This window comes from Phycodurus eques, chromosome 2, assembly GCF_024500275.1.
Source record: "Phycodurus eques isolate BA_2022a chromosome 2, UOR_Pequ_1.1, whole genome shotgun sequence".
In the NCBI taxonomy this organism is placed as follows: domain Eukaryota; kingdom Metazoa; phylum Chordata; class Actinopteri; order Syngnathiformes; family Syngnathidae; genus Phycodurus; species Phycodurus eques.
The window spans coordinates 162,501-189,701 of NC_084526.1; the positions used below are offsets into that span (position 1 = coordinate 162,501).

At 44.0% G+C, this 27,201-nt stretch overlaps 1 non-coding gene across 1 annotated transcript; it reads left to right on the forward strand.

The window, feature by feature from the left end:
* The first annotated feature begins 26,017 nt into the window (after nt 1-26,017).
* LOC133399438 (U5 spliceosomal RNA) lies at nt 26,018-26,130 on the forward strand. The gene has a single exon (XR_009768207.1). It is a non-coding gene; the product is annotated as a U5 spliceosomal RNA (small nuclear RNA).
* Nucleotides 26,131-27,201: the final 1,071 nt, after the last annotated feature.

Sequence of the window (27,201 nt, forward strand, 5' to 3'; positions counted from 1 at the left end):
CTGTCTAGTATGGCAGAGAGTTCTTTAGATTTTTTTTTCCACGTTATTGTCAACATGAATGTTAAAGTCTCCCGTTATGACAAAATTGTTGTAGTCGGTACAAATAACTGACAGCAGTTATGAAAAATCCTCCATAAATTTTCCATTGAATCTTGGAGACCTATAAATTATTAAAACAATCACCTTTGGGACACCTTTAAAAAACAGAGATATTCAAAAGAGCTAAAATCACCCAGTATAATTTCTTTACACTGAAGTAATAAAGTAATAATCCCTCTTTGACACTTGTTCATAAAGTTAAAATTTGCTGGTGTTGCCTCATTTAAAATGGTATTACAGCTACTTTCTGTTAACCATGTTTCATTTAGTAACAAAAAGTCCAGATCATAGATTGCAATGATAGATTGCAATGATGTCATTAATCAACATTGATTTATTACCCAGTGACCTGATACTGAAAAGAGCTAGTCTTGCAGAGATAACTGGAGACAATGGTTTGATAGATTCACATTCTATCCTCACTAAGTTTGTAGTTCTACTTATTTTGTGTCATATTTCTTTGACCCACTTTCTGTCCCTTTTAATTACAGGGATGAAAAATGCCTGATCTCCATTGGGGTCTGATTTATTCTGGAAAATACCCCGCAGATATTAGTCAGATTTGCAGATAAGATTCTTCATTGGTGGAGGAGGGGCATCCGCATCTTAGTGGATGGTGTTTTCAGGCGAGGGGGGATGGGGGGAAGACCTTGGCGTGGTGTGCGTTGGATTCCAATACTGACAATAGTCTTCATCCTGTTCGTCACACCTAACAGAGAATTTAGGCTAGTAGAGAGTGAGTTTTGGGTTGGGCTTTGCTCCAATGGGGCAGGGAGGGGTGTGGGACATTCAAGGTGTTTGTGTTTTTGGGAAACCGGAGTACCCGGAGAAAACCCATGCAGGCACGGGGAGAACATGCAAACTCCAAAGAGGCGGGGCCGGGGATTGAACCCCGGTCCTCAGAACTGTAAGGCAGACGCTCTAACCAGTTGACCACCGTGCCGCCCCTAGAGATACATTCATTTCCAAATCGTACAAGTGGGAGCGGTCCACTTATGAAAACCTCAGCATCCAAACATTGCACTTTTGTTAGGAGATTGTAGCGGATATGCTCCCCGCAACCTGAGGCATCACAGTGACTCCCCCACACCTTGATAAACTGCATTCTTCCAAGCGGCCCTGCTGTGAGACTACCACAAGAAGACGCCTACTGGACCCTAAAGTAATTAGCATGTCCCCTCGAAATCTTTGTTTACAGTCATCAAAAAGTCCTTGTCTTTCCAAGATGGCGCCTACCAGTGTGGTCGCCTCGGTAACCCGCTCTCTAGTATTGTCTTTGTTTTTGTGTTTTTCGTCCGTCTTTGGAGACCTTACACGACTCACTTACACAAGGGGAGACCTGCTAACCATCAAGGAGGCTACTCCGGACTTTCTGTCACCAACTTTCGAAAATCCGCTCAGTTTTTTCCCCGAGTTACTCACCGGAGTGGCGTCCGCGGTTTTCGGCGCATGGATGCGGAAGCGGCGCCACAGAGGAAAACGAGCCGGCATTCAGGTGAAACTCCGCATGAGAGGACACAGATTGGCGTTCCGGTCGATCCACCTCGCGAATGTACGCTCCCTACCCAACAAAATGGACGAGCTTCATCTTCTGTTAAAGACCAGTAAAGACTTCGGACGTTCCGCGGCCATGTGCTTCACGGAGACCTGGCTTTGCGACGCTGTACCCGATGGCGCCGTCACGCTTCCCGGCTTCAACATTCATCGAGCGGACCGCGACATGGAATCATCGGGGAAAACGAAGGGCGGCGGGATATGCTTCCATATAAACGAAAAATTATGTACGGACGTCACGGTGCTCAGCACACACTGCAGCCCGCATTTGGAGTCGCTGTTTTTGAACTGTAAACCATTTTACTCGCCACGTGAGTTTGCATCGTTTATACTGGCTGGAGTCTATATTACACCGCAACCTAACACGAACGCCGCATTGCTAACGCTCGCCGAACAAGTCAACGAAATTGAAAAAAAACACCCTGACTCACCCCTCATTATTCTCGGGGACTTTAACAAAGCTAAACTCAACCACGAAAAAAATACAAGCAGCACATCGACTGTCCTACCAGGGAAAATAATACTTTAGACCACTGCTACACTACGGTAAAAAACGCATACCGTGCTATACCTCGTGCAGCTCTGGGCTCGTCTGATCACTGCTTAATTCACTTAATACCGACGTACAAGCAAGAACTTAAATGTGCGAAGCCTACAGTGAAAACAGTCAAAAAGTGGACCAATGAAGCAAAGATGGAACTTCAAAGCTGTTTAGACTGCACAGACTGGAGTGTCTTTGAAAATTCAGCTGGCAGCCTGGATGAATATACGGACACTGTCACATCCTATATCAGTTTCTGTGAAGAGGTTTGTGTACCAATAAAATCATTTCGGACATTCAACAACAACAAGCCGTGGTTCACTGCTAAACTTAAGCAGCTTCGCCAAGCTAAGGAAGACGCATATCAGAGCGGGGACAGGGCCCTGTATAATCGAACTAGAAACCAGCTGACTAAAGAGATTAACATTGCAAAGAGGATCTATGCAGCAAAGTTGGAAAAACAGTTTAGCGCGAACGACTCAAAAACAGTCTGGCATGCATTCCAATCGCTGACTAATTACAAGCGACGATCCCCCCAAGCTGAGAACAATAGCACACTAGCTAACGACTTGAATACCTTCTATTGCAGATTTGAAAAGGACAGTTTCACTCCACACACCCACCCGGCCGCACCCGCGACCACAACCACACCTCTGACTTCTGCGTTAACCATCCATGAACAGGATGTGAGACGCATCTTCAAACAACAGAAGATTAACAAAGCGACAGGACCGGACCATGTGTCCCCATCCTGCCTCAAAGTCTGCGCGGACCAGCTCGCTCCAGTCTTCACTCAGATCTTTAACAGATCTTTGGAAATGTGCGAAGTTCCATCCTGTTTCAAACGCTCCACCATCATTCCAGTCCCCAAGAAACCTGCAATCTCTGGTCTGAATGACTACAGGCCTGTCGCTTTGACATCTGTGGTCATGAAGTCCTTTGAACGTCTCGTGCTGGACCACCTCAAGAGTGTCACAGGTCCCCTGCTGGACCCCCTGCAGTTTGCCTACCAAGCGAACAGGTCTGCGGATGATGCAGTCAACATGGGACTGCACTTCATCCTAGAACACCTCGACAGTGCAGGGACATACGCGAGGATCCTGTTCGTGGACTTCAGCTCAGCGTTCAACACCATCATCCCTAAACTCCTTTCAACCAAGCTTCTCCAGCTCAGCGTCTCACCTGCCATCTGCCAGTGGATTTACAGCTTTCTGACGGGCAGGACACAGCAGGTCAGGCTGGGGGAGGCCACCTCATCCACACGCAGCATCAGCACTGGTGCGCCCCAAGGTGGTGTCCTCTATCCGCTGCTCTTCTCTCTCTACACGAACGACTGCACCTCAGCGAACCCGACTGTCAAGCTCCTGAAGTTTGCAGATGACACCACTGTCATCGGCCTCATCAAGGACGGTGACGAGTCTGCATATCGACAGGAAGCGGAGCGGCTGGAGCTGTGGTGCGGCCCACACAACCTGGAGCTGAACACGCTCAAGACGGTAGAGATGATCGTGGACTTCAGGAGGCATCCTTCGCCACAGCTGCCCCTCACGTTGTCCAGCTGCCTTGTGCCAACCGTCGAGACCTTCAAGTTCCTGGGAATTACAATCTCTCAGGACCTGAAGTGGGCGAACAACATCAACTCCGTCCTCAAAAAGGCCCAGCAAAGGATGTACTTCCTGCGGCTTCTGAGAAAGCACGGCCTGCCATCGGAGCTGCTGAGACAGTTCTACACAGCGGTCATCGAATCAGTCCTGTGTTCTTCCATCACAGTCTGGTTTGGTGCTGCTACAAAAAAGGACAAACTCCGACAACGGACAATCAAAACTGCTGAAAGGATTGTCGGTACCCCCCTACCCACCATTGAGGACTTGCACGCTGCCAGAACTAAGACAAGGGCGTGCAAAATCCTCTCGGACCGTCTGCACCCCGGTCACCGGCTCTTCCAGCTCCTTCCCTCAGGTAGGCGCTACCGATCAACACAAACGAGAACTAGTAGACATTCCAACAGCTTCTTCCCTCTTGCGATCAACTTCTTAAACACCTAACCTATAATTCCATTACAACAAGCTGGCAATTTTTTGACTTGAGTTCGTTGTCACATTTCTGTGGGGCCAATTATGTACTACTCGTGTACTCACTGTAGTTGTCTCGCCATGCTGCACTATTTGATGCTACTCATGCCAGAGTAGCATCTGCTCCATTTGCACACTGATTGAGGAGTATCTGTAACATTTGCACAACCAACATTGTCCCAGATGATCGCACTACTCATCACTTTAAACCGCATACACTCCTTGAAGTCTCACCGCCCTTTGCACAATGGTCATTGCACCGGACTATTGCAATATTAGTCGTTCGAACTGCTCTAAGTGCTAGAGGACTTTGCATCTTTTTGCACAATTGTTTTTTGTCAATGTCTTGATGTCCCCAAAGTGTTCTGTAAATTGACTGTCTGTTGTACTAGAGCGGCTCCAACTACCGGAGACAAATTCCTTGTGTGTTTTGGACATACTTGGCAAATAAAGATGGTTCTGATTCTGATTCTGATTCTGATTTGAACTGTCAGCAGCCAAAAGGTGGCTCCTCTCTCCGGGAGACCAAACGTGCACGCAAGGCGCCACCCACTGGCGTTCGAGAGTACTGCAACCAGTAAACCCCCATTCTGTTGTTTGTGAACCAAGGATAAATGTCTGTTTTGATATTTCACGAACTCTGCAGAAATATTCCAAATGTATGCCTTGATGTTTGTGTCAGTGTGTCACCTTTACAAGCACAGCTGCGTAATTTTGAGAACTTTTTGTCTTGATTTGACTCCAAGCAGAATGAAATGTGATTTGAACCATAAGCAGTTGATTTTCCAAGACTAAAGTTTAAACAGTCACTCTATATGCTTGACCTGTGAGTAAAGAGTACAAAGTTGTGGGTATTTTATATTAATACAGGTTTTTAATCCCATTCTATGGGTCAAAATTGTTGACTACATTCAAACTGATGGTTGTGGTCTTTTCTGGTCCTCAGTCCTATCCGACAGCCCCCGGGGTACTTACCCGCTGACTCCCGCTCTCTTGGTCTCTTCCATCTTGGTTGTTCGCTCTTCTATTGTTATCAGCTCCCCGGCTACGGGACGGCCTCCGGCCACCCCTCCCCCCTTCCCTTTCTTTGTTCGGGCACACGGCTCGGTAACCGCGAGCCTTGGGGATGGAGGCGCCCTCGCCTCCATGGATCGCTGCTGCTAAGCCTCCCGAACTGTTGCTGCTGAGCTACCAGATACGCTCCCAGAAAACTTCAGCTCTCTGAACTTGCTAGCGGATCCTGGACCCAAGGCAGGAGGAGAGATGGTCATATTCCCCTAAGGAGGCATGATGAACAACTATTTTTTGCCTTCCGTCGCTTTTGTTTTATTTTTCTACATCTTTTTTCTTCTTCAACCAAACCTGTCTCTGTGCTTCCCGAGACAACTGAGACAGGCCACCCCACTTACCAGCCAATCTACGTTTGTGAGTACACACCAGTGTTTGCCAGACTGTATAATATTAGTTCCTAATAATTTCGGGAAAATTACTAGCTTCAAACAAAATCCCAATTTTGCTCTCTCTCGCTTTGACTCAACGCATTAAACACTCACATTAAAATTTTTACCATTATTAGTGTTATCTTCTTTCTTTAGTTAGACCCCTTTGTGTGTTCCCTCTAGATCCCTTGTAGATGTAATTAAATATTCTATAAAATTCCACTATTGGTTGTGTTTTGTGTGGGTTGAGTTTAACAATGAACCTCTGTTGTCGAGGACTCCAAATTTCAGAAAATGTAGCAACCTTCAGATTATGAAACTGATAAATAGGGTTCTCGTCACTTTCCCTAAATGTTATACATACAGGAAGTCCTCGATTTACGAACGAGTTCCGTTCCTACGCTGGGGACGTAACCCGAATTTCCGCGTAAGTTGGATTTCACCGTTAAGTCGAAATTTACGTCGAAATACTTCTGGTATTCAACGGGTATTGTCCCACGTGATTGTGACAGCAAGCTCAGTGTGTGTGTGGGCGTGTGCGTCGATCTGTGAGTGAGACGGGACTGCGCAGGCATCGTCCGGTGGGACTGTGAAGGAGGAAGCAGTGCATGCCGGTGCAAGTGTCTACAGTGGCAAATGTAGTGTTTGTAGTTGGGTGCTGATTATCAATCTCCAGGATATTTTTAGAGATATCAGACACCATGTCATTGGTAAAACACCGTACTTTGGTCTTCTTCTCACTACAAAAACGTTTCCCATCCTTGACAGCTCCATCACCAAATATTAACCTTTGGAGTGCCATTTATTTCTTGTATGATTTAGTTTCATACCTTTCAGTTGTGGTGGGGGGTGAACATTCTTGGCCAGGGTCTTGTAAAAGTGGCTCAAATCTATTGGTCAGTCTGATGTCAATGTTTTGCATTGACTTTCGTCCTTTTTTCTTGTCCTTCACTGCAGCGACCGTCCACGGCCGCTCACTCAGGGTTGAAGCAGCTCGCAACGCAGGCCAGCCGGATTCCTCAGTAATCTGCTGGTGTTGTGTCCCCCCTTTTAGATGTCCCATATGTTTGGGCTTTGCTCCCAGTAAATTCCAGGGAGAACTGCTGGATGGTCCATTACCATATCCACAGTCCACATCCGTCCTCTTTGTTGAGCTAAGTGGCTGTTTGTTATCACACTTCTGCTCACCATTTTGAGACATCGGTACAGTGGTTTGATTCTCCGACTGTCCATTTACATCCATATACACTCCAAGACGGTGGATTTTTGTTTCCAGAATTGACATCCTCTGCAGCAGTCCGTGATAGTCCTCAGTGGAAAAGGGAGGCATCTTGATTGCTGGTCTTTTTGCTAATCGCAGACTTGTGCTAATTAGCAGGCCACGCTCATGTAATGGTGAAAGGGTATCAGAAAATATTGGAATATGGCAAAAACTGACTATCTACAAAAAAAGTACAGTCCCACAGGTTTAAAAATATCCAGGAATCACTGCTTCAAATTTTTTTTTTTTTAGAAGAAAAACAAGCTTATCAGTAAGAAAAACTGTAAACAGAAGCGAAGCAAGCAGAGCGAGCAAAAAAAAATGTGTGCACTGTACGAGAGAGAGAATTAGAAAGTATCACAACCACTTACGAAAACAAGAAACTGTATTTGGAAGGAGATAGTGGAGAAGTCTATCTATGGCGAGCAGATATGATATTTAAAAGCTAAATTTAACTAATATGGAATCAACATTATAAATATCAACAATGTCTGTGTTATTAGTTGGAATTGCATTTTGAGGATATGGTGAGGATAAGTGGTACAGAAAATGGATGGTTGAATGAAGGAATATCTGTTACGTGATCGTGGCTCTCATTGATAGGACAGATAGAGATAAGTGCAATTCAGTTTAGGTATAGGCAGCATCATTTTGTCTCTTTTGCCATTCATGTGTTTCGGGTTTCTCATTAAATACAATTCAGTTGCAGATCTCACCAGTTGAATTCCGGATATCTGCAACTGAATTATAGCTGTCTGTGATTCCTGTTTGAAATATCTACAAGCCAAGTTCATTTTGACTAGTCATCGTTCAAGTTATAGTTATCTACAATGTAATTTTGCCCGGTTAAAACTTGATTTGAGATATATGAAAATGGACAAGTCGATAGAGTCTCTTGAATTGAAGTAGACATCTCAAACTGGATTTACAGCTATCTACAATGTTGTTGCAGATAACCATCATTCACATTGCGGATATCTGCGACTGCATTTTAGATATATGTAATGGCGAATATACACAAATGGCAAACAGATGCAACATTTAAAATGGACAGTAAGTTTGACTATTCGGAACAAACAAACATGATTGGGTCAAAAACAACCCCAAAGGGGTTATTTGGGTAACCTAATGCGTTCCTGAAGTTGGACCCACCCAACGAGTGGTTATTTTAGACCAGCAGGTCTGGGTTAAGGGGTTTGATCCTGCATTTTGGGTTGGGGTTGTCTACCCCAAAATTGGTTGAACACGACCCCGCTGTTGGGTCGAGCGCGACCTTGCCGTTGGGTTGAACACAACTCTGCAGTTGGGTCAAATGTGACCCTGTTGTTGGGTCAAATGTGCTCTTGCCGTGGGATTGGTCAAATGTGAAACACAAAGTGGCCTAAAACAACCATCCATCCATGTTTTGTACAGCATTTCCTCACTTGGGTCGTGGGTGTACTTAAGCCTACCCCAAATGACTTTGGGCAAGAGGCAGGGTACACCCCGAATTGGTTGCCAGCCATTCACGTTGAACTTTTCCACAAATAATAAATGTCTCATATTAATGTAGGCATGAGTAACTAGACTCTTGTACTTACTGTTCCACTTCACCATATAGGAAGCAGTCAGCAGGTGGCTCCAAGTCGCAGCTGAATGAAATAAGTGCAATCAAACAAAAATGGCGACTTGAAGAAGGCGGGTTTCTCAAACCAATGGTGGTGTACCTGTAACCCAATGTTGTTGACCAATCTCAGAACCATCAGCTAATACCAATGGTGAAATGGTGGTTGTGAAATCGATGCATTTTTTTGTGTTGTGGGCAGGAAATCTCTTTTACAACAGATGGATTAATAATGTTCTCTAGTTTTTTTTCATCCAATGTTGGTTCAAATTGACCAAACCTCTGACCCAACTACACCAAATCAACAGTTGAGTTACAAGTTTGACCCGGCTTTTTTTAGTGTGGACATACATACATACATACACACATAAAGTAGAACACAGATATCTGCAATATCATTTTGCCAAGGACAAATTATATCACTTTTGCAATTGATGTGTATGGAGTTTGTTATTACATTTATCTACTATTAAGCCGTCAATATATACTGGTGAATTATGGATATCTGCAATGGAAAAGTGGAAAATCTAATACTCCAGTTAGCGATATCTACAGTAATTGTAGATATCTGACAAACCTTACGCACGAATGGTAAAAGTGACATCTTTTTTCCTTAAGGCGACATTACATTGAAGAAATTTGAAATGACAATTGTGGATAGGAAGAATGTGGTTGCGGATCTCTCAAATGTTCGTTTTGAGTAGGTAAAACTGAATTACAGATAGCTGTCATACGTAATTTGTCATGTTAAAAGGACTTGCCACATAGGAGTCGAACATATCAGACACCCAACGGAAATAATTTCAATGAAGAACATTATTCAGGGATTTTGATAAAACTTTGTTCAATAAGAAATAAGAAGCCAATTGCATTTGTAATCTCATTATTGTTTCATATGGATCACATCAACAGTACTCTTTTTCAAACTGTTTGAATCAGAGCGATGAACCAATAGCACCCCAATGTGGTAAATTAGCTACATTAAATTAGAGATACGGCGGGACGGTGGCCGACTGGTTAGAGCGTCATCCTCACAGTTCTGAGGACCCGGGTTCCATCCCCGGCCCCACCTGTGTGGAGTTTGCATGTTCTCCCCGTACCTGCGTGGGTTTTCTCCGGGCACTCCGGTTTCCTCCCACATCCCAAAAAGATGCATTAATTGGAGACTCTAAATTGCCCGTAGGCATGACTGTGACTGTGAGTGTCATGGGTTGGATTGTGTTTAGTTTTGTTCCATGTTTTCCTGTGTTCCATGTTTGTCGTGTGCTCATTAAGTTGTTGTGTCCACCTGTTCTCGTCTACTTTGTGTCGACCAATCAGCTCTCTCCAGCCACTCATGTCTTGTCCAGGTGTTCCTCGTTGTCTCGTCTATCTGTTTGTATTTAGTTCCCTGGTTTCTTTCAGTTCTTGTCGGTTCATTGTCGTTGTCACGTCTTTGCCATGTCATAGTCGTCAGTTGTCTTTATCATTGCGGTATGTCATTGACAGGTGTCATTTTCCCTATCTATTCCACGTCTTACTCACAGGTCATAGTTTGTTTACAGTTTTAGATATTCAAGTGTTTCTTTGTTACTTTGGTTTGGTATCTGTTGTGGGACTTTGTTCAGTTTTCCCTTTTTGAAGATTAAATATTATTACTTTGAGACTCCCGCACTCCTGCCTTGCCTCCTTGCTTCCCTGCAATTGGGTCCACCATGTTCTTGCCTTGCGTTACTCGCCCTCGCCCTAACCACGTACGTGACAATGAGTGTGAATGGTTGTTTGTTTCTATGTGCCCTGCGATTGGCTGGCAACCAGTTCAGGGTGTACCCCGTCTCCTGCCCGATGACAGCTGGGATAGGCTCCAGCACGCCCGCGACCCTCGTGAGGAGAAGCGGCTCAGAAAATGGATGGATGGAAATTAGAGCTACATCATCCCTCCATTCATTTCCCATACAGTTTTTTCTTCATTGATTATGTTTTCATGTGAAATAAGGAAAAGTAAATAGGGCGCTACCTACACCTAGTGGGATGTAGTACGAAAAACATCGTTGTAGAGTGGTCGTTCGAGTTTAAATGAATGATATTGTCCCAACATTATATTCAAATATTGTTTAATAATACGAGTAAAACTCAAGGATGGTTCTGATTTTTGACACCCGCATACAAATTGGGATTTCAAAATGCAATTACAGCTAATCACACAGACGTTATTGATATCTATAATCTTGATTCCGTATGAGTAAAATTTAGCTTTTAAATGTTGAATCCGCTTGCCAGAGTTAGACTCCACTATCTCCTAGCTCCTTTCTCGTTTTCGTAAGTGAATGTGAGACGTTCTAATTTCCTCACAATTTGTAACTTCTCTTTCTGAATGATTGATAAAGTCTTCAGTGCACTCTGACATTATGTGCACTTGCACATTTTAATATGAATTAATAAACAATAATCACCAAAAGTATAGATTTTTTAGCGTTTTATGATGAAGTCATTTTCCAAACGCAACACTTATTTAGTCTTTACGTAAGAACACTGAGATATCCCAGGTGACCTGAACATCACTTTGGAAAACAAGTGGTCAAGTTAGGTTCGCTGAACAAATTAAATGATAAAATTGCATTTTCGCCATCAACGACTGAAACAAAATATGAATACAGAAGACACAGACTCCTGTAAGTTGTCAACCTCCTTCGAGTGACCAGTCAGAAGATTCTAAGGACGCTAAATTGGATATGATGTCACTTCACATTAACAGGTAAAGCTAATTGAGAAACACGGGCCCAATTCGTGACCATACATTTCCTTAAGATTATTATACTTAAGTATTATAACCAAACTACATTTGTTTACAAATATGTATTTTTTCTTTTGTTTTATGTTTTCAGTCGTCAAGTATTTCACGAGAGGTTGGTTTTGCTTTCACTCTGTCGTTTTTTGCAATAATTCTTGGGCAGAGCATGCTTACTGTTTTTGGATATACGTTGAAATGTTTAATGGCCAATATTCATGTCTTTTGACGTTTCTAGTCTATTATTAAGACTTATCACATGACAAATTGGAACGTTGGGTAACCAAATTAGTAGAAGGGGTGTAATTTGCCTCCTCAGCGAATATGTTGCGAGAGTCCTCCTGTCAGTTAGCAAAGCTGGAAACAGGAAGTCGTTGACTGAAGCAGGGCTATTGATTTATTTTCGTCAAAATGTTGAGCAAACAGCTATTCAGCTTGTGGCCACAACATTATACCAGCAACCGATTGTTATTACAAATAACTCATTATTTCTTTGGTTGTTTAACTTAATACACGGCTAAAGGATATGCGTTAATCTATTGGATCGACGTGGACCACGTGACAAAGGAACACAAACATCTGACAACATTATTTATTATTACAAAAATAAATAAACAAATAAACAAATAAATAATAAAGCTTGTGGCCACAACATTATACCAACAACCGATTGTTTTTACAAATAACTCATTCTTTTCTTTGGTTGTTTAAGACTTAATACACGGCTAAATATCCATCCATCCATCCATTTTCTGAGCCGCTTCTCCTCACTTGGGTCGCGGGCGTGCTGGAGTCTATCCCAGCTATCATCGGGCAGGAGGCGGGGTACACCCTGAACTGGTTGCCAGCCAATTGCAGGGCACATAAAAACAAACAACCATTCGCACTCACATTCACACCTACGGGCAATTTAGAGTTGTCAATTAACCTACCATGCATGTTTTTGGGGATGTGGGAGGAAACCGGAGTGCCCGGAGAAAATCCATGCAGGCACGGGGTGAGCATGCAAACGCCACACAGGCGGGGCCGGGGATTGAACCCCGGACCTCCATGCCGGCCCTACATGGCTAAATAACATAAATTAATCTATTGGATTGACATGGAGCACGTGACCAAAAAACATGAGCATCAGGCAACATTCTTTCGATACAAACGTTGAAAAACAACACAGTTGACATTCATTCTAAACCCTTTATAGTTCTCCAAATATGACCCATATGTGATTATCATGTCGATATGTACCACCGTAACTTTGGCTTGTAGGCTGGCGAATGAGATCATTTTTTATGGACTTCTGCTGGTATTTTTCCCAAAAGTTCATTCAACAAACTTTAAAGTTTAAGGCTGAAGCTTTAAATTGTCTATTGATGTAAGTTTCATTTCTGCTGTAAACCTTTGTGAATTTTGGTCTCGTTATGATGATGTGAAGTTTTCTGCATTTCATTTTGAAAAACTGACTGATAATGCAGCTAAAACAGTAATTGTCAGAATGTTTAATGAGACAGTGAATGCAGATGATATTTGTTTTTGTCTGGGTAGATATTGCAGTTAAAGGCCAACCTATGAAGGTGAGAGATGAAGATGGCATTTGGAACTGCGCCTGGCGGGTCCCCATTCCAGGGCCTGAAACATCTCCCATCAATGATAGTCTTGGGAGAAAACCGAGGCTACATTCATTACCAGGGTCAAACCAAGCGTTGCCATAAGTGTGGCAAACATGCGCACCTGGCAGAGGTGTGTCAAGAAATCATTTGTGGAAAATGTAGAGAAATTGGACATACATATGAACAACGTACCAATGGCAGAAAGTGCTATCTCTGTGGAGAATCAAACCATTTCTTCAGAAATTGCCCGAAATGACATTAACAAACAAATTGAAGGTGAAAGTGGAAACAAAAGCGTGTAAAATCATCTCGGACCCTCCACATCCCGGTCACCGGCTCTTCCAGCTCCTTCCCTCATCTAGGCGCTACCGATCAATGCAAACTAGAACTAGAAGACATTCCAACAGCTTCTTCCCTCTTGCAATCAACTTCTTAAACACTTAACCTACAATTCCATTAAAACATGCTGGCAATTTTTTTACTTGAGTTTGTTGTCACATTTCTGTGGGGCCAATTATACATTACTCGTGCACTCACTGTAGTCGTCTCGCCACGCTGCACTATTTGCATATCTGTTGTTGACCAATACTGGCCACTCATGCCAGAGTAGCATCTGCCCCATTTGCACACTGATTGAGGAGTATCTGTAACATTTGCACAATCAACATTGTCCCAGATTATCGCACTACTCGCTTGAAGTCTCGGCGCCCTTTGCACAACGGTCATTGCACCGGACTATTGCAATATTAGTCTTTCGAACTGCTCTAAGTGCTCGAGGACTCTGCATCTTCTTGCACAGTTGTCAAAAAAAAAAAAATGTACCGTCATTACCAGATAACTAGCAACCCTTTACTGCTCAGTGACTGTTTTTTTTTTTTGTCAATGTCTTTCTGTCTCCAAGTGTTCTGTCAATTGACTGTCTGTTGTCGTACAAGAGCAGCGCCAACTATCGGAGACAGATTCCTTATGTGTTTTTTGAACATACTTGGCAAATAAAAATTATTCTGATTCTGACATATTCCGACGCTTCATAATGATTCATTTACTCTGACGCCATCGAGAGGTCAAAATGTAGAACTGCTTAATTTCCACTCAAGCACCATCACGTAGACAAATACAGTAGACACCCAAGGGAGTAGAGACCACCATGAAACACAGTATTAGAAATAGGAATGTGCTTGTTACTTTGTAGTAGTGGTTCTAAATAAATAAGGAGAATGAAAACATTGATGTTTCTTTTTTTTTTCATTTAAAAAAAGTTTTTCCAAGGTAGCTGGACGGAGGCGGTTCCGTTGTTTTGTAATGATTTCTCCTACTTTATAAAAAATCCACTCACAGATGATGCTGGTGTAGAAAGGTAAGTGAGAGCCAGTTTGAATAAATTAGGGAAACAATTTTTTTGCAGTTTCCAATAGTGCAGTCCTGTCTGTCGATGTTCGGTTCTGCAAAGTATTTCTGAACTTCAATTGTAACATTCAGTGTCACAAATGTAGATGGGGTTTTACTATTTTGTATGGATTTGTACAAGCGCTGCCACAGTTTGCTTCCTGAGAGAGAAAAACTGTCTTGAAGCCACTATATAAAACAGAAACATTCATGTACCACGTACATTACCTCGTATTTGTGGCTGTAAAGCTTCAGATGATGCTGGAGTTGAAGTTGATGCTGATATTGATGCTGACGCTGATGTTGATGCTTATGTTGACGGTGATACTGAGGGAGAAGAGTGTCTTATAGCACATTCTGATGTAAGTCTTCTCTCTGCCTCTGCGGATTTGTGTGGACTGAGGAAACCAAGTTTTGTAAATGTGGGATTCCAACACGGTGCTTAGTGACAAGATACTTTGAGATTGCAAATAGAACAGTTTTTCTCTTAATATTTTTTTCAGACATCCCACTAATGTGATTCCCTCTGGAGTGGACATATTTGTCAATTCTTCTTTTTCTAGTGCAGCGTGAAGCATGGTCAGCATTGGTATGACCTTAGACCCCGACAGACACTTTTCCTCTGACAACTCAATTGTTGCATCATTGAATGGTGCCAGAACCTTCAATGAATCAGAAATTATGTTGAGCTGCTGGGAGGAGATAGGAGCAATGTCCGTACTCAAGCCAGCCAGGGCAGCAGAAACTGGCTCCCTTTCATCAAAAAGTACATTGTAAGAACGATTCCATCGTGTTTGCACTTCCTGTATATGTCATGAACGGAACAGAGGGTAGGACCCAAAAATGCAAGACTCCAAAACAAATGGACAGTTTCCAAAAAGAGAGGTTTAATAGACGGGCATAGGTCGGTACACGGGCAGGCAATCCAAGAAGGGCAACAGTATCCAAGAACATGAGGCAAAGAGGCAAGGTCAATAATCGGAACAGGGTCAAAGTCTTACTGTGAGTCTGTGACAAGGAATGCTGGAACTTGACGACAAGGTACAACGAACTGGCAACGAGTGGGAATGAGACACGAGGTTAAATACAATCGGTAATTAGGTATGAACGAGGCACAGGTGGTGAAGATGCTCACAGGAGCAGATGTGTGAGAAACGAGAGAGAGGAAGACAAAACCTGGAACACACGCACACACACACACACACACACACAGACACACACACACACACACACGACAGTACCCCCCCCTTAACGGCCGGCCCCAGACGGCCCTGGGGCCCCTGGATGCGCAACGTGGAAGTCCCGAATGAGCGAATCATCCATGATAAACGCAGACGGTACCCATGAACGTTCCTCAGGCCCATAGCCCTCCCAGTCCACCAGATATTGAAACCCCCTCCCCCTCTGACGAGACAACAACAGCCACTTCACAGCGAAGACAGGGCCCCCATCCACAAACCGGGGGGGAGGAGGGGGCCTGGAAGGCGGGACCAGAGGGGACTCCCGGGCTGGTTTGAGTAGGCTGACATGAAAAGCAGGGTGGACCCGCATCGACCTTGGGAGCCTCAGCTTCACGGTGACAGGGTTGATGATCTTTGTGATGGGGAAGGGCCCAACGAACCTGGGAGCGAGCTTCTTGGACTCCACCCGGAGTGGAATAATTTTGGTGGAGAATCAAACTCGCTGACCAACTTTGTAGTTCGGGGCCGGTGTCCTCCGACGGTCAGCAGCGGCTTTGTAGGACCGTCCCTGGCGCAGCAGCATCTGTCGGGCTCGCTCCCAGGTCCCCCTGCAGCGTCTCACCAAGGTTAATGCCGCTGGAACTGTGGACTCAGGGGCTATGGCAGGAAACAGAGATGGTTGGTAACCATGCACAACGTGAAAAGGCGATAGACCAGTGGATGCAGAGGGGAGGGAATTGTGGGAGAATTCGACCCAAACCAATTTCTGAGACCAGGACCGCGGATCCTGTGAAGCGAGACATCGGAGCCCCGTCTCCAGGTCCTGGTTCAGCCTCTTGGTTTGGCCGTTGGTTTCAGGATGAAACCCAGATGACAGACTGACGGTAGCACCTATGAGATTGCAAAACTCCTTCCAAAATTGCGAAATGAATTGGGGACCCCTATCAGACACCACATTCTTGGGGAAACCATGGAACTTGAAAACCTGATTAATCATCAGCTCGGCAGTGTCTTTAGCTGAGGGGAGTTTTGGAAGTGCAATGAAGTGGGCCATCTTAGAGAACCTGTCAACAACTGTAAGAATGGTGGTATTGCCTTTAGAGGCCGGTAAATCCTGTCACAAAGTCTACGGAAATGTCTGACCAAGGACGTTGTGGTATTGGCAGGGGTCGCAACTCCCCAGAAGGACGTTGATGAGAGGGCTTGTTGGCAGCACATACCTGGCAAGCATTGACATAATCAATAACATCCCTCCTAACATTAGGCCACCAAAAGCGCTGTTCGACCACTGATTGAGTCTTGGCAATGCCTGGGTGACATACAGTGCGGTTCGTGTGAGCCCAGTGGATGACTCTTCCCCTTTAGGTCGGAACCACAAAAAGCCTGTTTTCAGGGCAATCGTCAGGACTAGGAGTGTCTTTCAGAGCCCCTTTAACCGCCGTTTCAATGTCCCAAACAAAAGCGGAAATAAAACATGACTTGGGCAAAATAGTCTTTGGGTCGGACAAAGAATGCTCTTCGGAGAAAATGCGTGACAAAGCATCTGGCTTACCATTTTTAGAACCGGGTCGGTAGGATAGCGTGAAATTAAATCTAGTAAAGAACAGAGCCCATCTAGCCTGCCTCGCATTTAATCTTTTAGCAGTCTTAATATACTCAAGGTTCTTGTGATCTGTCCATACTAAAAATGGAGTCTGTGCCCCCTCTAGCCAGTGCCTCCACTCCATCAAGGCCACCTTGACTGCCAGCAGTTCACGGTCACCAATGTCATAATTTTTCTCAGCTGGGGTCAGTTTTTTGGAGAGAAAAGCACAAGGATGTAATTTATCATCCTTGAGAGATTTCTGGGAGAGCACTGCTCCTATTCCGGCATCAGACACATCGACTTCTACCACAAACTGCTGTTGGAGATCTGGCAAAGTAAGGATGGGAGTGGAGGTAAAGCTCGACTTAAGTTTTTGAAACGCTGCCTGACAAAGCGGGTTCCATGCAAAAGGTTTGTGTGGCGAGGTAAGATCATGCAAAGGAGAGGCTATAGAACTGAAATTCCTGATAAATTTTCTGTAGAAGTTTGCGAACCCTAAGAACCTTTGTACATCTTTGCGTGTCGTGGGAGTAGGCCAATTAATTACTGCATCGACTTTGCAAGGGTCCATTTTGACTTCACCTTGAGCCAGGACAAAACCCAGAAAAGAAACTGACGCCTTGTGGAACTCACATTTCTCAGCCTTAACATATAGTTGGTTCTGCAGTAACTGCTGCAAAACAGAGCGGACATGAATAATGTGAGTCTCCTCATCCGGGGAGAAAATCAAAATGTCATCCAAATAAACAAAAACATAAACATTCAGCATGTGACGCAGGACATCATTGACAAGGTTCTGGAAAACAGCTGGAGCGTTAGTAAGCCCAAAAGGCTGGTCACCGAGGCTTGTCCTCAAAGTGCGCGGTGACGCAGCCTTCCGCCGATCTCCATCCAGCTCGCGATCCAAAAGCCTCTTGTCGATTTTTACGGCGAGAGCGATGAGTGTCCAAGTCGGTCGGCAGGTCTAGCGGGACTAAATGATCCTTGACGGCGGGGGATAGTCCTTGAAAAAAGGCATCGAGTAGCGCCCGATTATTCCAATGACTCTCAGCTGCTAGAATGCGAAACTCAATCGCGTAATCTGACACCCTGCGCATGCCTTGTCGTAAGGTGACAAGGGAGCGAGCTGCCTCACGATCAGGAGTGGAAAATTGAAAAATTTGCTCCATAGTCTTTATGAAAAAAGCCCATGAATGACACGTGGCGGAATTGCGGCTCCATTCAGCAGTAGCCCACGCCTCCGCACGACCAGTCAGGTGGGAAATGACGAAAGCGATCTTTGCCCGCTCGGTGGGGAAGGCAGCTGCCTGGAGCTCAAAGTGGAGTTCGCACTGCGTGATGAACGGCTTAATGTTCCCAGAATTTCCAGAGAACCTCTCCGGTCGAGAGAGCTGTGGGCAGACAGCAGCGGAGGTGGCAGGTGGCTGCATTTTGACTGTTTCACATGGAAATACCGTGGCGGTATTGGGTGTGGTGCCAACTGGTTCCTTTTCTTGGATAATTTTCATAAGAAGTTCAAACTGTGAGGCCACCTGTCTCATCATATTGTCCTGATGCCTTCACAGTCCCTCTAGATGAAGGTGGAGGGCAGCAAGCTGCTCATCCTGCTTCGAGAGGCGTTGACCCTGCGCTTGAAGGGCTTTGCGCACCGGGTCTGAGTCTGCTGAGTCCATGTTATGGCCAGTTCGTTCTGTCATGAACGGAACAGAGGATAGGACCCAAAAATGCAAGACTCCAAAACAAATGGACAGTTTCCAAAAAGAGAGGTTTAATAGACGGGCATAGGTCGGTACACGGGCAGGCAATCCAAGAAGGGCAACAGTATCCAAGAACATGAGGCAAAGAGGCAAGGTCGATAATCGGAACAGGGTCAAAGTCTTACTGTGAGTCTGTGACAAGGAATGCTGGAACGTGACGACAAGGTACAACGAACTGGCAACGAGTGGGAATGAGACACGAGGTTAAATACAATCGGTAATTAGGTATGAACGAGGCACAGGTGGTGAAGATGCTCACAGGAGCAGGTGTGTGAGAAACGAGAGAGAGGAAGACAAAACCTGGAACACACGCACACACACACACACAGACACACACACACACACACACGACAGGATAAGCTTCAGCGTAGGCCGACCTATTTGCCTTTGAACGTGCGAAAGTCTCTCCTCCAAGTAAAGCAAAATTATTATTATTATTATGTGTACATACACATGAGTGTGATGGAGAGACAAAGATGAAGAAGAAATTACCTTTGCTGTAGTGCTGCTGTTAAAGTACCCAACAATCTTCCTGCTTTTGTATCTTATTTCTGATAGCTCTTCATTCACAGAGAGTGCTTTTTTGACAATCAAATTTAACGTATGTGCCACGCAGATGGCATGCTTAACTAACCATCTCTGTCGCATACGCAGCCATATTGGCAGCTCCGTCTATGACTAGGCACGTGATCTTGTCACTGATGCCCCACTGTCGAAGGTCTTATAAAAGGTGTTTAAAATTCTATACTGTAATAATTAAAAGTTCAGTTAATATAAAAAGTCTTCATTGTCATTTGTGCAGGCTCGCAGTTTTTCCTTACTAAATGGGGCATCATCTCACACTCCCAAACAGCGTGGTCCAGGATCCTGCCATGGTGCCCAGCAACGGTCGCCAGTGTTCTCACTCCTTCCCAACTGCCTCTCCCATAGAGCCTGGTCGTCACTGCCCAGACCTTTTCCGTGCAGCTCCGGTTCCCTCCTCCGGGTGGGCACAGATGACTCTTCTTGGTGGCTGTGTCCTTGGCTTGCCACATGCAGCTTTGATAGTTGCTGCAGCCATCCGGAGCACAACCATGGGGGTGGGGGGTCTGTCTGTGCCTCCTTACCAGAAAGTTTCTGGAGGCCCAGATGGCGTCTTTGATGGCGGCAATGGTGAGCCACTGCTTCTCAAAATCTTTCTTCGTCTTCCCGGACTGGCTCACCCCATAGAGCACAAAATGTGCATATAGGACCTCCCTTGCTGGTAAGTCCGGGAATTGCAGGTGGCCGGCTTTCGCCCACAGGTCTACGGCAGCGCTGCACTCCCACAGTAGATGCCTCACCAACTCAGGGGCGCCACAACCTGGTCGAGGGCAGTGCAATTTCGAGACAATATGAAGGGATCACATCCATTTACCAAAAACGAGATAATGTATTGGCAAGAAGATAGCGGAGAAGTCTATTTATGGCAAGTGGATTTAACATCCATCCATCCATTTTGTGAGGCGCTTCTCCTCACTAGGGTCGTGGGCGTGCTGGAGCCTATCTCAGCTATCATCGGGCAGGAGGCAGGGTACACCCTGAACTGGTTGCACATACAAACAAACAACCAGTCGCACTCCCATTCACACCTATGGGCAATTTAGAGTTGTCAATTAACCTTCCATGCATGTTTTTGGGATGTGGGAGGAAACCGGAGTGCCCGGAGAAAACCCACGCAGGCACGGGGAGAACTTGCAAACTCCACACAGGCGGGACCGGGGCTTGAACCCCGCTCCTCAGAACTGTGAGGCAGACGCTCTAACCAGTCGTCCACCGTGCCGCCTCAATGCCAAACATTTTCATGAAAATAAATGACCGGTCCTGCCTCGCTCTACTTCCTGTTTCCTGCTTTGGCAACTGACAGTAGGACTCTAGCGCCATCGTCGTAGAGGAGGCGAATTACACCCCTTCCACTAATTTGGTTACACAACGTTGCGGTTCATCATGTGGTAAGCGTTAATAATGTATGAATACTGTCAATTAAACGTTTCAATGTATACCCCAAACAGTAAGCATGCCCTGCCCAAGGAATAATGCAAAAAAAACAACAGTGAACGCGAAGCCAACCACTGGTGAAATACTTAACTGTCAGCCATTATTACTGACAACACACAACAATAGAAAAAATGTTCCATATTTGTAAAGAAATGTAGTTTGGTTATAATACTTAAGTATAATAATCTTAAGGAAATGCATGGTCACGAGTAGGCCCGTGTTTCACAGTTAGCTTTACCTGTTGATGTGAAGTGACATCATATCCAATTTAGCGTCCTTGCAATCTTCTGACTGGTCACTCGAAGGAGATTGACAATTTTATTATCTAATTTGTTAAACTAACCTAACTTGACCACTCGTTTTCCAAAGTGATGTTCATGTCACCTGGGACATCTCTGTGTTCTTGCGTAAAGGCTAAATAAGTGTTGCTACTGGACAATGACTTCATTATATAACGTAAAAAATATATCTATGTTTGGTGATTATTCATTGTTGATTAATTCATATTAAAATGTGCAAGTGCCGTGCTATTTCTAAGAATGTTTGTGAAATGGGCCCCTCCTTTCCGGGTTTCCACAATTGTAATTTGTTTTGTCTTTTTGTAAAAGTGTTTCGTCTTTTGTTTTTGTGTTTTCTGAAATGTTAAAGTGTTTCACAATTTGTTATATTGTTTTGCATTTCCAGGCCACCGTATGTATTAGTCAAATTTAGCCTTTAAATGTTAAATCCGCAGCGGCACGGTGGACGACTGGTTAGAGCGTCTGCCTCACAGTAATGAGGACCGGGGTTAAATCAACTTTGATGAAAGTGGGTTGTGACTTTGCAACATCAGCAACATGCGGGTGACAACAGTTGAGAATCACTAATAATGCTTCTCGAACCTGCATCCAAAACATGGAGATGAAAAAATCGGCAAGGTTGTCATGCACAACAGGCCTCAGTTGGCCTCATCCAACTGTTGTAACCGGAAGTCTTATCAATATGTTACATTAGACTAGATGTTTGTTTACATTAGATTTTTTTTTAATTTAGGCCAGTCATTTGTCTCTATTAAACCCGAATTCTTCTTTTCTTCTTCTTTTCCTTTGGGCTTGTCCCTTTAGGGGTCGCCACAGCGCGTCATCCTTTTCCATGTAAGCCTATCTTCTGCATCCTCCTCTCGAACACCAACTGCCCTCATGTCTTCCCTCACGACATCCATCATCCTTCTCTTTGGTCTTCCTCTAGCTCTCTTGCCTGGCAGCTCCATCCTCATGCATAATTTCTGGTAGTGGGGGACTGCGTTCGAGCTCTCTCCTGGTCATTGTTTCAAAATAATGAAGATGTTGCTCATTGTTAAAGCTGGAGTGTGCATCATATGATGCTATAGTACTGCAGTATGATGTAATTTCTCGCATACATGGGTTTGCTCTGAGTAGTAGAACCAGTTAGTAATGACAAGATGAAGCTTTATAACATCGTAACGCTTCGGTCATTGGTTCGAGTCATGGTCCATGTCTTGATGCTTCATGTGCACACGAAACCACCTGCTGGCCATGTGTATAATCACAGGCAACTGTATCTTCGGCCACGTATTGTGTGATGCATTGCAATATGGCGTTTGTTGTGGCTCTTGGAAATGGTTAATGGGTAATGAAAATGAACACTGTGTGTTCAATAGTGATGTAGTTGTGTGGTAATTTAGAATGGTTGAAATGTTTATAAGCTGTTTTGTTACTTTGTTTTCAAATGCTTTTAGTCATGTAAAGCACATTAAGTTAGCTTGTGTATGAAATGCGCTACATCCTCCTAAGAATCAAGGAAAACAAGTGTCTTTCAATTGATTTATATCAGAATCATCTTTATTTGCCAAGTATGTCCAAAAAACACACAAGGAATTTGTCTCCGGCAGTTGGAGCCGCTCTCGTACGACAACAGACAGTCAATTTACAGAACACTTGGAGACAGAAAGACATTGACAAAAAAAAAAAAACAGTCACTGAGCAGTAAAGGGTTGCTAGTTATCTGGTAATGACGGTACATTTTTTTTTTTGACAGTTGTGCAAAAAGATGCAGAGTCCTCGAGCACTTAGAGCAGTTCGAATGACTAATATTGCAATAGTCCGGTGCAATAACCATTGTGCAAAGGGCGCTGAGACTTCAAGGAGTGTATGCGGTTTAAAGTGACGAGTAGTGCGATAATTTGGGACAATGTTGGTTGTGCAAATGTTACAGATTCTACTCTGGCATGAGTGGCCAGTATATGCAAATAGTGCAGCATGGCGAGACAACGACAGTGAGTGCACGAGTAATACATAATTGGCCCCACAGAAATGTGACAACGAACTCAAGTCAAAAAATTGCCAGCATGTTGTAATGGAATTGTAGGTCAGGTGTTTAAGAAGTTGATCGCAAGAGGGAAGAAGCTGTTGGAATGTCTACTAGTTCTAGTTTGCATTGATCGGTAGCGCCTACCTGAGGGAAGGAGCTGGAAGAGCTGGTGACCGGGGTGCGGAGGGTCCGAGAGGATTTTGCACGCCCTTGTCTTCGTGTCATATTGTGATTTCCTGACTCATTGGAGCTAAAACAACAACTCACAATTTAGAGTTTTAAAAAAAAATATTTAATTTTTATTTTACAGCATGTCTACTGTAGTTGACAGCAGAAAGATTTTACCATAACACAACAAAATTATAACGGGCTGACATGAAAACAAAAATATCAATCTTTTTTTTAAAAAACAGCACATTTGGCCTGTGTTTCTGTTCAACTGTGAAACAAAAAGGCTATTATATCATACAGACTTGAGCTTGAACATGTTTGTCCTCTCAAGTCAGGAGGCCTAAGGAGCACAGGTTTCAATGTGTTTGCTTCTCCTCAGCTTCCTCTTTTCTTCATTAATCAGTTCTTAGCTATGGTACTCCAGGAAGCAGTTTCTCTTCTTTGTAAGGCAGAGGAACATCTTGCAACTGATGCATCGCATGTATGTTTTGCCCTTGCAACCTTGGTTTCGGCACCTCTCTGCATGGTTGCAGTCTTCCATTTCTGGCAAGTGCCTGGCCCCATATTTTCTTAACGATGATTCTCGTTGTGGAATTCTCTTCTTCACTTACCTCACGCTCCTCTACCCTCTTGTCAGCATTGTCAGGATTTCGGTAGTTCAGCAGGTCATTTGCCTGATGCAGTTTCAAGTCCAGGAACTGTTCATTTTTTTTCGGATCGGTTAAGCACTTTGATGTCAGACTTGTACTGGATCCAGGAATTTGTGATGGCAACATCAAAGAAATAAGTAATCACACACGTGGTCCATTTCTTGGTTCTGCTTGCCATGCGATAAAAGCTCAGCATTCGGTCACAGAGGTCCACACCACCCATGTTGTCATTGTACTCCCTGATGACTGCGGGTCTTCTCACTTGGACCTGGATCTGGTCTTTGTCTTTGTTCGACCATCTGATGCAGACATCTTCAGGATTTTTCCCGTGTGCAGTAGAAGCCATCAAAACTGGCTTGTTGTCAAACCAATTTTTTATTGCCAACTCTGGACTTCTCCTGACTATCATCACTGACGATCCCGTCCCTTCTCTTTTCAATTTTTTGTCATCAGTCAACCGACATGGCTCTGGGACACGTTTTTTTGTTATGGTCTCAGTTGCCGGAAGGCCCTTGGCCAGCAATTCATCCATGAGGTTAATTGACGTGAAGTAGCGGTCGAAGTACAGCAGACTTCCTGTGGGAACAGTTTCAACCATGCGTAGTACTGCCGCTGCCCCAATTCTCAACCTTTGACCAGCAAATGTATTCGTCCCTTGATATGCGGTACTTCAAAGTCCAACATCAGAACATCAGGAGAAGCAAGGACAAATACCTTTAAGCCTGTAGGGTACGGCTTACATGGACCAAATTGCCTGATGGGACAGCAACCTGTCAAAGGGATAATTTGCTCATCGATTTTTCCTGGTTTCGGGAGGCTAAGGCAGCCTTGCCTTACTCTGTTCAGAAGAGGCCTGACTCTCCAAAGAATGTCTTTCCTCTGTTACATCCAGGTCATTGACAATCTTCAGTGAGTTTCTCAACTTGAAGAACCTGTTCCTTGTCATTTTTTGGCTTATTATTACTTATCTTATTAATTACTATTACTTATCTTAAGTATCCATCTATCGAGTTATCATCCGTGCTGGTCTTGGGCCACAGAGGACGACGGTTTTCCTGTTCATGTGTGTCTGTCAGATTATCTGATGAGTCTCCTGCCTCTTCTTCTGAGCTTTCGCTCTTCTCCAGCATAATCAAGCTCATTGTTTGCATTTTCTTCATCTGACAATTCCAGAACTGAATTTTCTTCCATTCTTTGGTACAAAATTTGCCTCGCTTCTGCCTCGTACAATAGTGTCACAGTTAAAGAGGTTCAAATAAATAGTTCTAACCTTATCTATCTATCTATCTATCTATCTATCTATCTATCTATCTATCTATCTATCTATCTATCTATCTATCTATCTATCTATCTATCTATCTATCTATCTATCTATCTATCTATTATTTTATTCAGAGAATACATTCATCATGTTTATAACCCCACAAAGAACTGTTTTGGGGCAGAAAATGGAATGTAAACAAAGAACTTGAAAGCTATTTAGCTATGAGCTAACACAATCAAATCATCCTCATGTCCATTACAGTAGACATTTATAAAAGGGCTCTAATTTTTACGAACAAAAAGTTCAACAGAACTCTGACTCCAAATTATGACTCATAACATGTTCATAAACAATAATATATGATTGCCTTTGGTGAAAAAAACATTATCTTTGTTATATTTAACTTTCCATTTCTCTTTTCCTGGCATTTGTGTTTTGCTGCCTTCTCCATTTTGTCTCAGGAAGAAAGCACAGCCGCTTCGAAGCCACCCAAACACATGAGATCATTGGAAAGGCCAGGATGTCCTCGACTGCGCTGTGCGTCAAAACAGTTGACAATCTAGATAAAGAACAGGAAAACTAAGCGTCGATACAGGTTTAAATTGTCTTTTTGCGTTAAAACTTTTGGAGTATGTCAAATGTAGATGAAGAACTTTTAGTTGGATTCAAAAGAAATAGTGGCACTTCTGAATTGAAGACTGTTTGTTAAAATGGCATGGCGGACAATGACATAGTCCGCTTCGCACTGACCAAAGTTCTCTCTTGTTTCTCGTCAGATTCTATAAATCTTTTGCCTTTTATGAAAGATTTCAATGGGGAGGAACAACAAGTGTCTATCTCAATTTTTTGATTCTCTGCAGAAGTGGAGCTGACTTTGCACTGTAAAAAATCTAAATGCTTTAATGGTGTTGTTATATGCATATGGTGTTTATAATAATAGTGTTTGGTAATCTCCTCCTTGAGCTGTCATTTTTCTTGTGGTGGAGGGGTTTGTGTGTCCCAATGATCCTAGGAGCTAAGTTGTCTGGGGCTTTATGCCCCTAGCAGGGTCACCCATGCCAAACAGGTCCGAGGTGAGGGACCAGACAAAGCACGGCTCGAAGACCCCTTATGATGATGACAAAAAATTTACTCAGGTTTCCCTTGCCATCCATCCATTTTCTGTACAGGTTATCCTCACAAGGGTCGCGGGCATTATGGAGCCCATCCCAGCTCCAATGATTCTCTAGCATTTTAGACAAAAGTTAAAACACCAATGACCTCTACTCTAGGGGGCATTCAAGGATTGGCCACTGACATAAGTTTAGGTCAAATCAACATTACACACCGACGATGTATTTTTTCACCGACAAGATTGAAAAACTTTATTGGCCGTCAGATAGTTACAGAACTGCGCAACAAGACACTAAAAATAAACTACCTTTTGGATTCGTACGCGACAAAGACGCGGTGTTAAATGTCTTGTGCAGAGCCGATCGATGACGTCATTGATCGGATCGGCGACTTATGACATGAAAACCGGTCAGCATAAAATGCTAATTATCGGCCGATAACGATAACACCGATTAGATCGGCGTAAAATCTACTTTTAAACAAAATAATGTATTATTTTCAATTTATATGAAAGTGGGTCGCGACTTTGCAACATTAGCCACATGTAAGCTGAATGTACGACTGAACTCAATGTACTGTTAGCTATGAGTGATTCGTTCGTTGAACTAGTCCTGTCCTGCCACGAGTGACTCAGGCAGAATTTCACTGAGAACTAGTACGATGAGTGATTCGTTGGCGCAAGGAACGACATATTATGCAGTGAACGTACATCCATCCATCCATCCATTTTCCGAGCCGCTTCTCCTCACTCGGGTCGCAGGCGTGCTGGAGCCTATCCCAGCTATCATCGGGCAGGAGGCGGGGTACACCCTGAACTGGTTGCCAGCC